General features: G+C 35.4%; 1 long non-coding RNA gene across 13 annotated transcripts in view; it reads left to right on the top strand.

Moving 5' to 3' along the window:
• Positions 1-15,140, top strand: part of LOC105470039 (uncharacterized) — a 223,466-nt gene that overhangs the window by 67,970 nt on the left and 140,356 nt on the right. For 12 of the 13 annotated variants that reach the window (XR_011619784.1, XR_011619792.1, XR_011619782.1 and 9 more), the window contains one exon: positions 12,012-14,745. This is a non-coding gene — a long non-coding RNA (uncharacterized lncRNA). The remainder of the gene's footprint in view (positions 1-12,011; positions 14,746-15,140) is intronic. The other variant, XR_011619781.1, reaches the window with a different exon arrangement.

The raw sequence follows: 15,140 nt of genomic DNA, 5'->3' as shown, positions 1-15,140 counted from the left end.
ATACATACCTCCAAGTGGGCAGATCTTAAAGCAGTACACCTGGTAATAAACTTTATGCAAATTGAGAAGAAGTTGGGTTAATGAGATACACAAGCACATTGGCAGTGACGAATAGCTGGGCCGGTTGGTGGTCAAAGGTTTGGAAGAAGCAGCATTGAAAGATGGGGATCAGTCTGAAGAAAAAGCTTGTGGAAGAACCTGCAGGAATGTGTCTCTGATTAATGCCTACAAAAGTATCAACCATAGAATAGCCACCTGGATAAAATGACTCAGCCAGTGGATATCAGCCAGACTCATTTTTCATTTATTTAAATGATAGTATAGGGACTCACACAAGGAGTAGCAGAAATGGAGATTATGCATGGTCTCAAAGGCATGAAATGTTTCTCACCAAGCCTAATATAGCTACTGTTACTCCTGAGTGTTCAACCTGTCAGCAGCAGAGACGTGTAAGCAGACTTACACTATGCTCTCAATTTAGTCTTCTCTGAAGAGACCAACAAACCACCTGTCCTCACGTTGATAGCATTATATATTTTTTTCATCCTAGAAGGACAGCAATTGTCCTCACTGGGATTAATATTCTAATTAGGCTGGTCTTTCATACCATACTGCCTTCACCATCACCAACATCTGAGGTTTCAGTGTGTTTGACTTATTATCACTTATTATCACAGCATCACATATATTATCTTACGTCAAATGATCCACTTTATAGCAAATAAAGTATAACAATGGCACATGTTCAAGAGCTCCCTTGATCTCACCAGTTACAGCACCTAAATGCTTCCAGGCTAATAAAATGTTGCTTAGAGCCATTGGGAATTATATGCTCTTTCCCTGATAGGTAAAATATATGCATCTAGGAACCAAAAGGTGAAAGTTGGAGTGCCTTCTCCTTTGTTACTCCTCATGGCCCACTTGGTAAATTTGTGCTGGACTAGAGGCCTTGTTTTCAAAGGAAGTTATGCTTCTAAGGTTTCTCTAAATCTAAGCTAACCACTGCCCAGTTCTTTAAGGGTTGTCACGCCAGTAGACAAGTAGGTAAAGAAAAAGTTTCTATACTATTATAAGTGGTATAATTATGCAGTAATAAATACATACCATGAGTACCACGAGGAAATATTGTTGCTACATATTACATGATGTGGGCAGAGAAGGATATGTCTAGAACCTAGAGATGCATTAGGTCATAGGTCACATCTTAGTGCTTCCATGCTCATTGATAACTGTGAATAGGCAATTATAGCCATCATAACCTAACAGGATACCTGCAGTGCAGACTCCTCTGCCTGGATTATCCCAATAGACAAGCAATTTAGTTTGGCAGAAATGTTGGTTGAAAGTGAAAGGAAACTAGAATGGGTAATAGAGGAGAGAGATGATGAATATCAGTTGTGGTCTCAAGATCAACTGCAATAGCCAGGACTAACCTCCCTCCACCATTTATTTTTTCCAAAATTGTATCCAGTTACCATTTTGAAGAGGCTTTGCCAGGATGAATGGAGTGAACTTGACTTGGGGCACAGGTAGATCTGAAGAAATAGTTGACTATAACAGGTGTTGTCTGTACTCCTCCCATATCATTGCAGTGTAAAATGGCCTGTGACTTTTAACTGGGTGAGGGCTTTCTCTTACACCACAACTTGCCTTGTACAGCAGCTTGAAGTGCTGGAGAATTCACATCCCCTGAGGGATCCCTCAACTAAGGGTGATGGAATTTTGTGCATAAATATCTCAGCCTTATCCCCCCTCAAGTGGATTGAATCTGTGGAACTTGTTTTACATTCAATCTGCAACATGATCAATCACCAGTTACCGATAGTGGTAAACTGACTTAACAACACTTTCTTCATTGGCTGTCCTCAAATTCCTATCTCAGTTCTCCATAACCTGACTGGCATTTCCTTAGCTCACCTCCCTAATAAATAAACTTTTTCCACTTGAATTATCAACTCACAGTCTGCTTCTGGGAAACACAAATGAAAAAAAGCATGCATTGCCCCTTTTGGCTTTGAGCTTTACCTCACCAGTGCAAAAATATTCAGCAGCCAGATCAGGGAATCTGACTGCTGAATATTTCCTTTGCAAGGGTTTTACAGTTTACAAAAGCTGCAATGGCAAGGAGCTTTTGTAAACTACAAAATCCCATGGATTACATGAAGTAATGTAAAGTCCAGCATTTCATTCTTGAGGATATCCTATCCCCTTTGGATTACCAGGATGTACAGGGCTACTTGCTTCGAATTCCAGTAGTTTGAGAGTCTTAGGCTTGTTATGAATAATACTTATTAAGGGTTTAATATATTCTGGGAACTGTTCCAAGTGCTTTACATATATTGGTTAACTTATTATGAAGTAGTATAAAGTATCTATGGTGTAAAATTCATTTTCTTGATGCTGAATCCATGATCATACCACTGGTCTTCTCTTATTTACTCATATCTACTTCTTCTAATATACATGCCTGAGGGACCAGATGAATAAGCTCTGCACAAGATAAGAGTAAATAAGTCATTAGCAAGTGTCACTCAACTTTGTAATACATGTTTAGGTTCTTCAGATGATTTTTCAGATATCTTCATACAGCAAAGTTACTAGATTAGTGACTTATGGAAACACATGTATATTTCATACGAATTGCAACACCTATTTAATTAATTTGCCTCTTCCTGTTTCTGTTTTCATATTCCCTCTCCATGATGTTAGAGCTAATTCTAGTCTTTTAATTTTGTGAGTTATAGTCTCAATTTAAATCAAATACTTTGGGCATAGGTATATAAATTCATGTTCAAATTTACTTAAGATGTATTTATTATTGTTGTGTACTCCAAAACTTAGGGCAATTAAAGGGGTATATATTTAGTGAAAGAGCAGAATTTGAAACTGTACACCAAAAACTGTTACTATGATTTAGTTGTTTAAAAGAGTGAATCATTTAGAGGCATATATTTGAAGTGATTATCTAAAATATAAGCCTTTAAGCAGATTTTAAAATACTGTATTTTAAATTTATAACATTACTTTGAAATGTGACTTTGTAAAAATAAATAAATAAATAGATAGATAAATAAATAATTGTATTCCCAGTTCCTTTCTCATTGAAGACAGATGGAATTTAGGTAGACTTATTAACTAAATTATATATGTTATGATTACATACTTTTCCTTCTTGCAGCCATAACGCTTCTAATTTTTTCTTTATTAGTCAAAATTTTGACATATTTCATGTAATATATTTGCTGTTTGATGTACAGTACCATGAAAATTTGTCATCTGACTATTTAAATATTTACTTCAGTGAGGTATGATAGAATTAGGACACTTCATTGAGAAAGGCACTATTTAGAAGAGAATACATTAAAATAGTGTAGTATTTTAGCAGGATAACTCATCATTAGCTTCATATTTATGCATATTCTTCTGTATTCCTTCTGAAGAGAGTCAGCAGCTTGAGATTTGGCCCAACAGCTACTGACAAGGGAGCTTTCTGCAAGGATAAAAGCTTTGAAAATCACTACAAATAAAGCATCTTGTTTTCCATTAAGTTACATTCAAATATCCATGTACTGTACCCTGTAATTAAGTCAAATATCAATTTTAATCACTGCATCCTTAGTACATAATTTCTGTAATGCAATTGCAGCAGTACAATATGAAGCAGCTAAAATGCCCTTGTTAAATGGAATTTTAACTGCGGGAAATTGAGATACAAAGAAAATCATCATACCTGCACTTAAGCAGTTAAGCTGAGAGATTTATGTTTAGGAAAGTAGGGGAAGAGAGACTGGTTTAATTCACAAATTATTGTCCCTGCTAGTCTACCTCTATGATTTTGAAATAAGAATATTGACTATGCTTTGATTTTAGAGAGTATCTGAGAGTATCTTTAGAGAGTATCTACATCTATGGTTTTGAAATAAGAATACTGACTATGCTTTGATTTTAGAGAGTATCTGAGAGTATCTTTAGAGAGTATCTACATCTATGGTTTTGAAATAAGAATACTGACTATGCTTTGATTTTAGAGAGTATCCGAAGAAGTTCCTTAAAGATAGGACTCCTATTCTATTAGTTAATAAAAGGATCCTACAATTAAGTTTGAATGCTATTATCTTAACAGATAGCAACGTTAATTTTGAGGAAGAAAACTATCTTCCTTTTGCTAGCTTTCCAAGAAAGGAGTTTGACTGTGGGAGAAAAAGCTTTATTATTTAAAATACAACTTGCAGCTCTTCAATTAGAAGCAATTTCAAATGTCAGATTTAAAGTCTATACAACATCTCACATAAACGTAGCAATTGCCTTGCACATCATTCAGCAATACTTTAACTCTGTTTAAGACTGGAAGAAAATATTTTGAGTAGAAATAGAAATGATGAAATAACTACTAGGTGTCATCATATCTTCCTCATATTGACACATTAGCATATTAGGAAAAAAAATGTCTGGTCATATATAGATATTGCCAGGCTTAAAACTCTTGCTCCTTTCTTCAGTGAGCTGGCTCAACATTCATACTGGCATTACTCCAAGAAATGGAAATCATCTGAGATGTCATTATGTAGTTAGTGGTTCTAGAACCTTGATAGAATATTTACAATTAAAAAATACAAAGTTTTGAAAATCCATGAATAATTCATCTGACCATTTACACAAAACATTCAGCTGAAATATTCCAGTGTTGCCTATACAAGTGCATGCTTAAGCTACTCTTTTTCTTTACGATGAGAGGGAAATAGTTTGCTGGGCACACCCTTCTTGTCAATGGTGCAAATCCTTTTAGAATCCAATTTTGAAACTGCCATTTAGATTAGGTTCATGTTCATAGCTTTTGAATTATTGATTACTTGAAGGCCAGGGCATCCCAATCTGTGTCATAGATGCATAATTTATCATGATGTTTAAAAGCATGTGTATCTTAAAGGCTTCTGGAACTTTATTTCAATGCCTAATGACAGCACATCTGGAGCTTTTTATGTTTTCAAAGTCTTGGCAAAAAGACAGGGCCTTCTGGTGCTGTGGCCTCACGTGACAGCTCAGCACCTTTTAATGTCCCCTTTCTGTCTTTGAATTTTATACTTTTCCTTTCTGATTTGGTTCTTCCCCCCACCCCCAGTCCTTCACATCACTAACTCTTTCTTTGGTCTTTGTATATTTTTTAAGACTCTATTTCACAGGCCCCTCCATGGTGCCCCCATGTTTTCTTTGCATCTCTCTTCTTTATGTTCTTCTTTTGTGCATTCTGCCTTTTTTGATTTCTGCTGCTTGAGAAAACCCTTTCAGACATTTTCCTATTTATTGTGTTATTTTTCTTTGTAGGAAGATCCTAGTTAATTTATTACTGGTCTGAATTTTGTCTCAGGGACCTCTAATATTTGCCGCACCACAGTGAAGAAAAGGGGTGGATAATGGCAAACTTCCTTTAACTTCTGTTGTTAGAATGATAAAAGTTGAGTGGGGCGATTTCAAAGCTGGGGGTGATTCAAGCCTTCCTCTTCTCCGGAGGTCAAATCAACCACCACCACAATGAGACTGCCACCTTCCCACTTCCTTGCTCTTAACCCCAACAATGACAATCGGCACTCAGTCACAAACTGACAGAAATTCCAACTTGCAGAGTCAGAAAAGAAAAAGGGGCCAAGGATTGCTGGTGAGACGGAAGAAGCTTGAAGTGCAGACACATGCATAAAGGAAAACTGTTGGATAAAAACACCCCATTTTCCCATTTTAAATGGCTTTTCAGTTTTTGTCTCAATTATTTTTAATCTTTCTTCTAAAGTAAGATTTGAGTAATCTTTTATAGAATATAATCTTTATTGGTCCCTGAATTAAGTCAGATTATTATGAAGAGTTATTGTTTTATGTATGGGATACAAATCAGAATTTACATTTATGTTTCCTTATTGTTTTTGAGGAATGTGACTGCTGCCTAGAATAAAAGACTCTCATAAAAGGGTAGTGTTCACAGAGATACATGTAATGGCATATTGAGGACTTTCTTCATTTTTTTAAATGTACAATTAAATACACTTATTATGAAGACATCTTAGGAGACATATTGAGAAATAAGTTTTAAAATTTGATTCAACATTTCTGCATACTTTATGTAACCTGCCTGTGAAAGAACCCTAGGGTTGGTGAGTATGATGACATACTAGCAATGTGATACTGATTATTAAAATTTCTATATGTAGTTGTTTTCTTTCAGAAGATCCAATTTGATCCTTGTTGTTTCAAAATCCATCGAATGCAGGTTTTCTCCTTCTAACAGAGAAAGGCTATCTACAGGCAGGATATCCCATTTTGTTATCCTATTAAGTGACATTTAGACTTCCACAGTGTGTCTTCTTTACCACTTGATACTGATGTCTTATTGCTCTTCACATGTAAGCCAAAGGATAGAGTTTTCTTCTATATTAATGCAAAGGTTCTTTAAGATCCATGCACACAAGCTTTTTTCACACCTTTGAACTAAGGTGCCTGGGATGTCTTTCAGTCCTCAGAACAGACCATGGCTGAGCTCTCAACTCTTCTTTTAAAGGGCTCAAATTTGAGTTTTCCTATGACAGCTTTATCAGCAAACTCCTAATGAGGTAAAATTGGCTACTCGTGGACTTGGTTCTCTGTATCCGGCATATTTTTCAACAACAGCCCCTAGAATACATTAGGGCACCTGAGGTTGTGCTTGATACAAAATAGGCATTCAATATCTACAGACTGGCATCAATATTGACACTTACAGACTGACAGAATGACTGGTTCATTAGATACCTAATCACTTACAGTGCTCTCATCAAGCCCATGATGGATTAATTCATACTCCTGTACTTTTGCATATGCATCCTCTCTGGTCAGCGTCTTGACTAGCTGAGTCATTAAGGCAAGAAGAAAATGAGCAGAAAAGAGGGGAGAAATAGTCAACATGTACCAAGAACCTGCTGAGCCAGGTACCGTGCCAAGCACTTTACATTAATTAGTTAATTTAACCTCACAATAGCCAAATGAGGCAGGGACCATTATCATTCCCGTTTGACAATATAGAAAACTGAAACCAGGAGATCAATGAACTTTCCCGTAGTTACACAACTAGTGTGGAAATTGGACTCAGTTTCTGTCTGTATGACTATAGCGCTCAAGCTATTAGGCTGGTGCAAAAGTAACTGCGGTTTTTGACTTTTTTTTTTTTTAAAGGCAAAAACCACAATTACTGTTGCACCAACATAATGATAACCTTCAATCGTTCTAACTTATCTAGCTAGTGAATGCAAACTTGTTTTGCAAAATCTTTGCAGCTAACCGTTTCTCCAAGGAGCAGAGCCTGGCATGACAGTCGTTTCAATGTTTCCCCTTTGTGCAGAGCTAGATGAGATTATTACTATGTGACTATTCAGATTTGTCTTTTTCCTGTTCCTTGAAGGCATGGGTGATGTCATCTTATCTCCTGTGCCTGGACATTTCCTGAGTCCTAGTTGAATAAATGGATGAGTGTCCTTATTGTACAAATTTTTATCACAGTTGTCATATGCATTGCAGTTATTTATTTTATAATCTTATGATCTTTTTCCTGGCCTTGCTTCTGATCTTGTTCAGAAACATCTGCTGAATGAATGAAAGAATGAAAAAGTGAAGTTAAGAATAAACACAAGTGACTGTGGTGTGGAAGGCTTGTTTCCAAATCTTACTTGCCAGACTCTTAAAAATTCATTTGTTCTTATCTGTCTGAATAATTCCAACTCAAATGTCAAGACTCAAGATATGCATCTTTTCCTCAGAAAACGCCACTGCCCCCAATATTCACACCCAGGGTGCGCCCAGACTGACAGGGAGAAAAGGCTCATTGTTGGAGCCTCTAGCTCGGACCAGAGCTGGATGATGGCGCTTCCCATGTTGTAATGCAGCTCTTTATTTGGGTCTAGGTCTCCTAATAGGCTAAGACCTAGAGACTAATATTTTATTTAACTGTATGTCTTTAATATGTAGCATATTTCTTAGCATTCAGCAGACAGTTATTGACTATTAACTGCTATTTGTTGAATGAGTGAGTCATTTTGTATGTTTATAAATAGGGGTGGGAACCCAGAAAATTAATTAAAGGAAAAAGATGCTAAAGTTAAACTTTTATTTTTTTATTTCCATAGGTTTTTGGGGAACAGGTGTTATTTGGTTACATGAGTAAATTCTTTAGTGGTGATTTGTGAGATTTTGGTGCACCCATCATCTGAGCAGTACACACTAAACACAATTTGTAGTCTTTTATCCCTCACCCACCTCGCACCCTTTCCCCTGAGTCCCCAAAGTCCATTGTATCATTCCTTTTTTCTTTTGAGACAGAGTCTCTCTCTGTTGCCAGGCTGGAGTGCAGTGGTGCAGTCTCCTGGGTTCAAGCAATTCTCTTGTCTCAGCTTCCCAAGTAGCTGGGTCTACAGACACGCACTACCACGCCCAGCTAACTTTTTGTACCTTTAGTAGAGATGGGGTTTCATCATGCTGGCCAGGATGGTCTCGATTTCTTGACCTCGTGATCCGCTCACCTTGGGCTCCCAAGGTGTTGGGATTACAGGCATGAGCCACCACCCCTGGCCCACTGTACGTCTTATGCCTTTGCCCCCTCATAGCTTAGCTCCCACTTATGAGTGAGAGCATACAATGTTTGGTTTTCCATTCCTGAGTCACTTTACTTAGAATATTAGTCTCCAGTTCCATCTAGGTTGCTGCAAATGCTGTTAATTTGTTCCTTTTTATTACTGAGTAGTATTCCATTATATAAATATGCCACAGTTTTTTTAATCCAGTCGTTGATTGATGAGGATTTGAGCTGGTTCCATACTTTTGCAATTATGAATTGTGCTGCTGTAAACATGTCTGTGCAGGTATCTTTTTTGCATAATGACTTCTTTTCCTCTGGGGAGATACCTAGTAGTGGGATTGCTGAATCAAATGGTAGTTCTACTTTTAGTTCTTTAAGGAACCTCCACACTGTTTTCTGTAATGGTTGTACTAGTTTACATTCCTACCAGCAGTGTAGAAGTGTTCCCTGTTCACTGCATCCATGCCAACATCTTTTTTTTTTTTTTTTTTTTTTTTATGGCCATTCTTACAAGAGTAAGGTGGTATTGCATTGCAGTTTTGATTTGCATTTCCCTGATCATTAGTGATATTGAGCATTTTTCACATGTTTGTTGGCCATTTGTATACCTTCTTTTGAGAATTGTCTATTCATGTCCTTAGCCCACTTTTGGATAGAACTATGTGTTTTTTTTCTTGCTGATTTGTTTGAGTTCATTGTAGATTCTGGATATTAGTCCTTTGTCAAATCTATCTATTTATCTTCATTTTTGTTGCATTTGCTTTTGGGTTCTTAGTCATGAAGTCTTTGCCTGAGCCAATGTCAAGAAGGGTTTTTCCAATGTTATTTTCTAGAATTTTTATAGTTTCAGGTCTTAGATTGAAGCCTTTGATCCAACTTGAGTTGATTTTTGTATAAGGTGAGAGATGAGGATCCAGTTTCATTCTTTGACATGTGGCTTGCCAATTATCCCAGCACCATTTGTTGAAGATCAGTTGGCTGTAGGTATTTGGGTTTATTTCTGGGTTCTTTATTGTGTTCGATTGGTCTATGTGCCTATTTTTATACCAGTATCATGCTGTTTTCATTACTTTGGCCTTGTAGTATAGTTTGAGGTCACGTAATGTAGTGCCTCCAGATTTGTTTGTTTTGCTTAGTCTTGCTTTGGTTATGCAGATTTTTTTTTCTGATCCATATGGATTTTAGGATTGTTTTTTCCAGTTCTGTGAACAATGATGGTAGTATTTTGTCAGGAATTGCATTGAATTTGTAGATTGCTTTTGGCAGTATGGTCATTTTCACAATGCTGATCCTACCCATCCATGAGCATGGGATGTGTTTCCATTTGTTTGTGTCATCTATGATTTCTTTCAGTAGTGTTTTGTAGTTTTCCTTGTAGAGGTCTTTCACCTCCTTGATTAGGTATATTCCTAAGTATTTTATTTGATTTTATTGCAGCTGTTGTAAAAGGAGTTGAGTTCTTGATTTGATTCTCAGCTTGGTCGCTGTTGGTGTATAGCAGACCTACTGATTTGTGTACATTAATTTTGTATTCTGAAACTTTGCTGAATTCATTTATCAGTTATAGAAGCCTTTTGGAGGAGACTTTAGGGTTTTCTAGGTACATGATTGTATCATCAGCAAGCAGCGACAGTTTGACTTCTTCTTTACCAATTTGGGTGTCCTTTTTTCTTTCTCTTGCCTGATTGCTCTGTCAAGAACTTCTAGTACTATGTTGAATAGAAGTGGTGAGAGTGGGCATCCTTTCCAGTTCTCAGAAGAAATGTTTTTAACTTTTCCCCATTCAGTATTATGTTGGCTGTGGGTTTGTCATAGATGGCTTGTATTACATTGCAGTATGTTCCTTGTATGCCGATTTTGCTGAATGTTTTAATAATAAATGGATGCTGGAATTTGTCAAATGCCTTTTCTGTGTCTGTGGAAATGATCATGTGATTTTTAAAAAACTTCTGTTTATGTGGTGTATCACGTTTATTTACTTGTGTATGTTAAACCTTCCCTGCATCCCTGCTATGAAACTCACTTGATTATGGTAGATTATCTTTTTGATATGTTGTTGGATTTAGTTAGATAGTATTTCGTTAAGGATTTTTGCATCTATGTTTATGAGGGATATTGATCTGTAGTTTTCTTTTTTTGTTATGTCCTTTCCTGGTTTTGGCATTAGGGTGATACTGGTTTCATAGAATGAATTAGGGAGGAATCCCTCTTTCTCTATCTTGTGAAATAGTGTCAATAGGATTGGTACCAAAGTCCACTTCACTCCCCTGCCACCTCCAGTGGAGCAGGTGGTGGTATCTATGGCTGAGAGACCTGAAGACGGTTCATATAATGGGACTCTGAGGAGACACAGAGTACCAGCCCACAGCCTGGTAGCCGTCCTGGGTGGCTAGATCCAGAAGAGAAATAACAATCACTACAGTTCAGTTCTCAGGAAGCCACATCCCTAGGAAAAGGGCAAGAGTACTATATTAAGGGCGCACCCTGTGGGACAAAATAATCTGAACAGCAGCCTTGAGCCTCAGACCTTCCTTCTGACATAGACTACCCAAATGAGAAAAAACCAGAAAAACAAATCTGGTAATATGACAAAACAAGATTCTTTAACACTCCCCAAAAATCACACTAGCTCACCAGCAGTGGATCCAAACCAAGAAGAAATCCCTGAATTGCCAGAAAAAGAATTCAGAATGTTGATTATTAAGCTAATCAAGGAGGCACCAGAGAAAAGTAAAGTCCAATTTAATTTTTAGTTATTTAAAGAACCTCCACACTGTTTTCCATAATGGTTGTACTAGTTTACATTCCCACCAGCAGTGTAGAAGTGTTTGTGTGACTTGTAAGGAGGGGCAGATTGCACCTATGAGTAAATTTCCCTTTGGAAATAGTCACGTAGTACTGTTAAAAAGCATATTATAAGAACCACTTTAGGGCAATAGTTGTAAAAATGCAACCCAAGGCTTCCAAAATTTTAGCAACAATACTCTTAAATTGCAGTAGATGGTGGTGTTGTTATGAAAATCTGCCATCCTTGGTTAGCTAAAATGAAACACATCTCACTTTTCATAAAAACACTTTTGTTCCTTTTTATTTTGAAAAATGAAGAGAAAAGAGGGTGCCTAATAACTCTTGTTTCTAGAAGCTTTAAGTACAAAAGAAAACTTAAAAAAAGAAAGTGGTCACTGTTGGTCCATGATTGAAGAATTATAAAAAAGTTTATTTTTCATAATTGATGGTATATAGATAGATATGGATGATACATATTATATATAAATATAAATATATATATATTTGTGAATATAATTATGTCACAGAGATGATAAAAATGATACATTGTGTGTTGGTCACTATCTATATATAATTGTATGTATATAAATTGCATATATCATATACATAATTTTTTTCTGTATTTGCTGTTTAGGATTGGATAAGGAAGAATGGTCCCCTTCCCTATGTCTACAACTATCAACACTTCAAAATATGGTTAAAAAAGACTCTAATTACTTAAAAATAGAATAATGTATCTTTCCATGGATGGGTGTCCATGTTTGTATTACCTTGAGATCAAAGTCTGACAGAGTATATGGGAACATTTCTCTTTTGCCTTATTCCAACCCCACATTTATTAGTCCAAAATTAAAATGTGTATTATCTTTTGACTGATCAATGAAATGGGTACAAGTCAAAGACTACAAAACATTTCAAGAAAGACTTCAGAATATCTTAGTACTGTACAAGCAAACAAGATTTTGATTTAGATTATTTCTTAATACTTCCTAAAGTTAAGCAATTTTCTGTAGAACGACTGAATGATTTCCTGAAGAAAAATATATATTTCTGCTGTTGTATAAAAGCAAGACAATTAATTTTCTCCTTATATCTTCTTATTCTTCTTATGCTTGCATCTATTTAGTATACAAATCAAAGGGATTAAAAAATTGATGTACAGACAGTCCCCAGTTTACAATGGTTTGACTTGACTTTTTGACTTTATGATGGTGCAAAAACCATACACATTCAATAGAAAGTGGTAAGACACTCTCCTGTGATGCTGCAGCTCCCAGTCAGCCATGCCGTCACGAGGGTAATCAGCTGGTATTCTATAGTGTCCTGTGTTGCCAGATGGTTTTGCCCAACTGTAGCCTAATGTAAGGTGTCTGAGCACGTTTAAGGTAGTCTAGGCTAAGCTACAACGTTAAGTAGTTTAGGTGTATTAAATACGCTTTAAAGTTATGATATTTTCAACTTACAATGTTTATGGAGATGAAACCTTATGTTAAGTCAAAGAGCATCTGTATAAGCAGGATCATTATCCTTATGTAAATGAGATCAAAAAAGAGAAGCATTCACTAAGACTATTCCTTTTAGTACTATTTTCTTGATAAGGAAAAAAGACAAAAAAAAAGTTGACCAAATTTTTAAAAATTTACATTTTATATTTTTAAAGCATATCGATTCTATACAGGCCACCTAAATATTAGACTTTCAGATACGTGACTTCTAACATATTCTGAAGGCATTTTTATATGTATGTAAATGTGTATATATAGACATTTACATACATATATAGATATTTCCATACATATATATCTTTACATCTCTGAAAATTAATATTGAAATATGTGAGAAACAGGATTTGTTGTGTGTGCTCGTTTTAAAAACACTGTATAACAGTAAAATATTTTTCATTGTGGAAAATGATTAAATGGTATTATGTAGAATTATTTTACAGCTGATGACATAAGGGATGATTTTTTTCAAAAAATTCTTTTACTATTTTGAAGTGTCCTTTTAAAAGAATGATACTTTTTACAACAATGATAAAATAATTATTGTAATACAAAATTTAATGTCCAAAGACATTATCAGGAACACACAGATTATTGAAAAAGTAGTTTGTAAAACCTGATGTCTAATATATTAACTAAAATAAAATTTATTTTTGTTAATCTAGGTCATAACTGCTTTTGGAATATCATGAAACATATGAATGACTTTATTCCAAGTGAAAAATCATTCAGTAGAGTCAAACTACAGTGTTTTCCAAAGGAATTTCCTTTTAATGACTTGCAGATGTTGTTATGTTTAATGTCAATAAAAAATTGAATTCAGTTTTTAGACATAAAAATTTACATGAAATACATCCCCCGAGTACATTAAGTGTTTTCACATTCATGAAAAAGACCATTTGGAAAAGAGTAAAAACAGATATTTTAAAAAGTTATTACTAAAAATGTTTGTTAAATATTGTAATGACTTTCCTAGAGCAACCCTTAAATTGAAAACCTAAGAAAATACTCAATTTTATTTTAGAGAGAGAAAGTGTTTTTAGGATTGAGAAAGAAATTACTTCTTAATATTTTGAAATCCTGTACAGGTTAAGCATTCCTAATCCAAAAATTTGAAATCTGAAATGCTTCAGAATCCAAAACTTTTGAGTGCCAATTTGATTCCACAAGTGGAAAATATTACAGTTGACCTCACATGACGGGTTGCAATCAAAACACAGGCACACAACAGACTGGTGATCATGATAACAGTGATGATGAAGATGACTGACATTGTTAACGCTGCAGAAAAAGTACCTATAGACGGCGTGGTGAAAAGGTGTGATGGGCTTATTGAAGGACTAGGGCAGCATGCATTCATCACAGAACAAGAAATCACATAAGTTATAAAATCAAAGAAAGAATTCTAAGACAAAGAATGAAAAATTTTAAAAAAAGTTATTAATGAGGCAGAGGACATTCTGGAAGAAACATTTTAAAAAGTCATCCAATAGGATACTTCTTCATCTTTAGAGGAACCACTTTCTGGTGTTCCTCTAAAGGAACCAGAAGTATAGTAATCTTCTAATCTAAACAGAAGATTGCAGGTGGAGACTGAAAGTCTGACATTGCTTGTGGGTGTTGTTGTTAGTTGATACTGGCATTCTGGTGATGACACAGTGCTGTTTGGTTACCTCCAACACATTATTTTTTCACTGTATCAATGGTGTGTCCTCTTTTTTACAGTTAAATACTTTTGTGTGAATAAGTGTGAGAAAATGATTGCTTATTAATAGCATATAAATTCAGTCAGGAGTGATGGTAATGCCAGAAGAAAACCCTCAGATTATCCACGAGAGGCTGAGATAGTGACACTTTTGCTTCCTGGTGAGTCAACGTACACTAACTTTGTTTTGTGTGCAAATCTATTTAACAATATTGTAGAAAATTATCTTTAGGCTATGTGTAATGGTGTATATGAAACAAAAATTTTGTGTTGTGACTTGGGTTCTATCCCCAAGGTATTTCATTATGTATATGCAAATATTCCAAAATTTGAAAAACTCCAAAACACTTCTTGTCCCAAGCGTTTTGGATAAGGGGTACTCAACACATATTTGTTTCTTTTCAATCTGCATTTTAAATTTTCTGACAAAATATATGGAAAAAAAAGTCTTTAAAAAAAGCACTCCTTAAAAAGGCATAAAGTTTCTATTTCAATATATATTAGTAATTCACAAAGTAATCCTCTAATAACAGCATCACAATCGGCTGGAGTTTCC

Source organism: Macaca nemestrina, chromosome 2, assembly GCF_043159975.1.
Source record: "Macaca nemestrina isolate mMacNem1 chromosome 2, mMacNem.hap1, whole genome shotgun sequence".
NCBI lineage: Eukaryota > Metazoa > Chordata > Mammalia > Primates > Cercopithecidae > Macaca > Macaca nemestrina.
The sequence above is the reverse complement of the archived record's forward strand: the minus strand, read 5'-3'. Positions and strand labels throughout refer to the sequence as shown.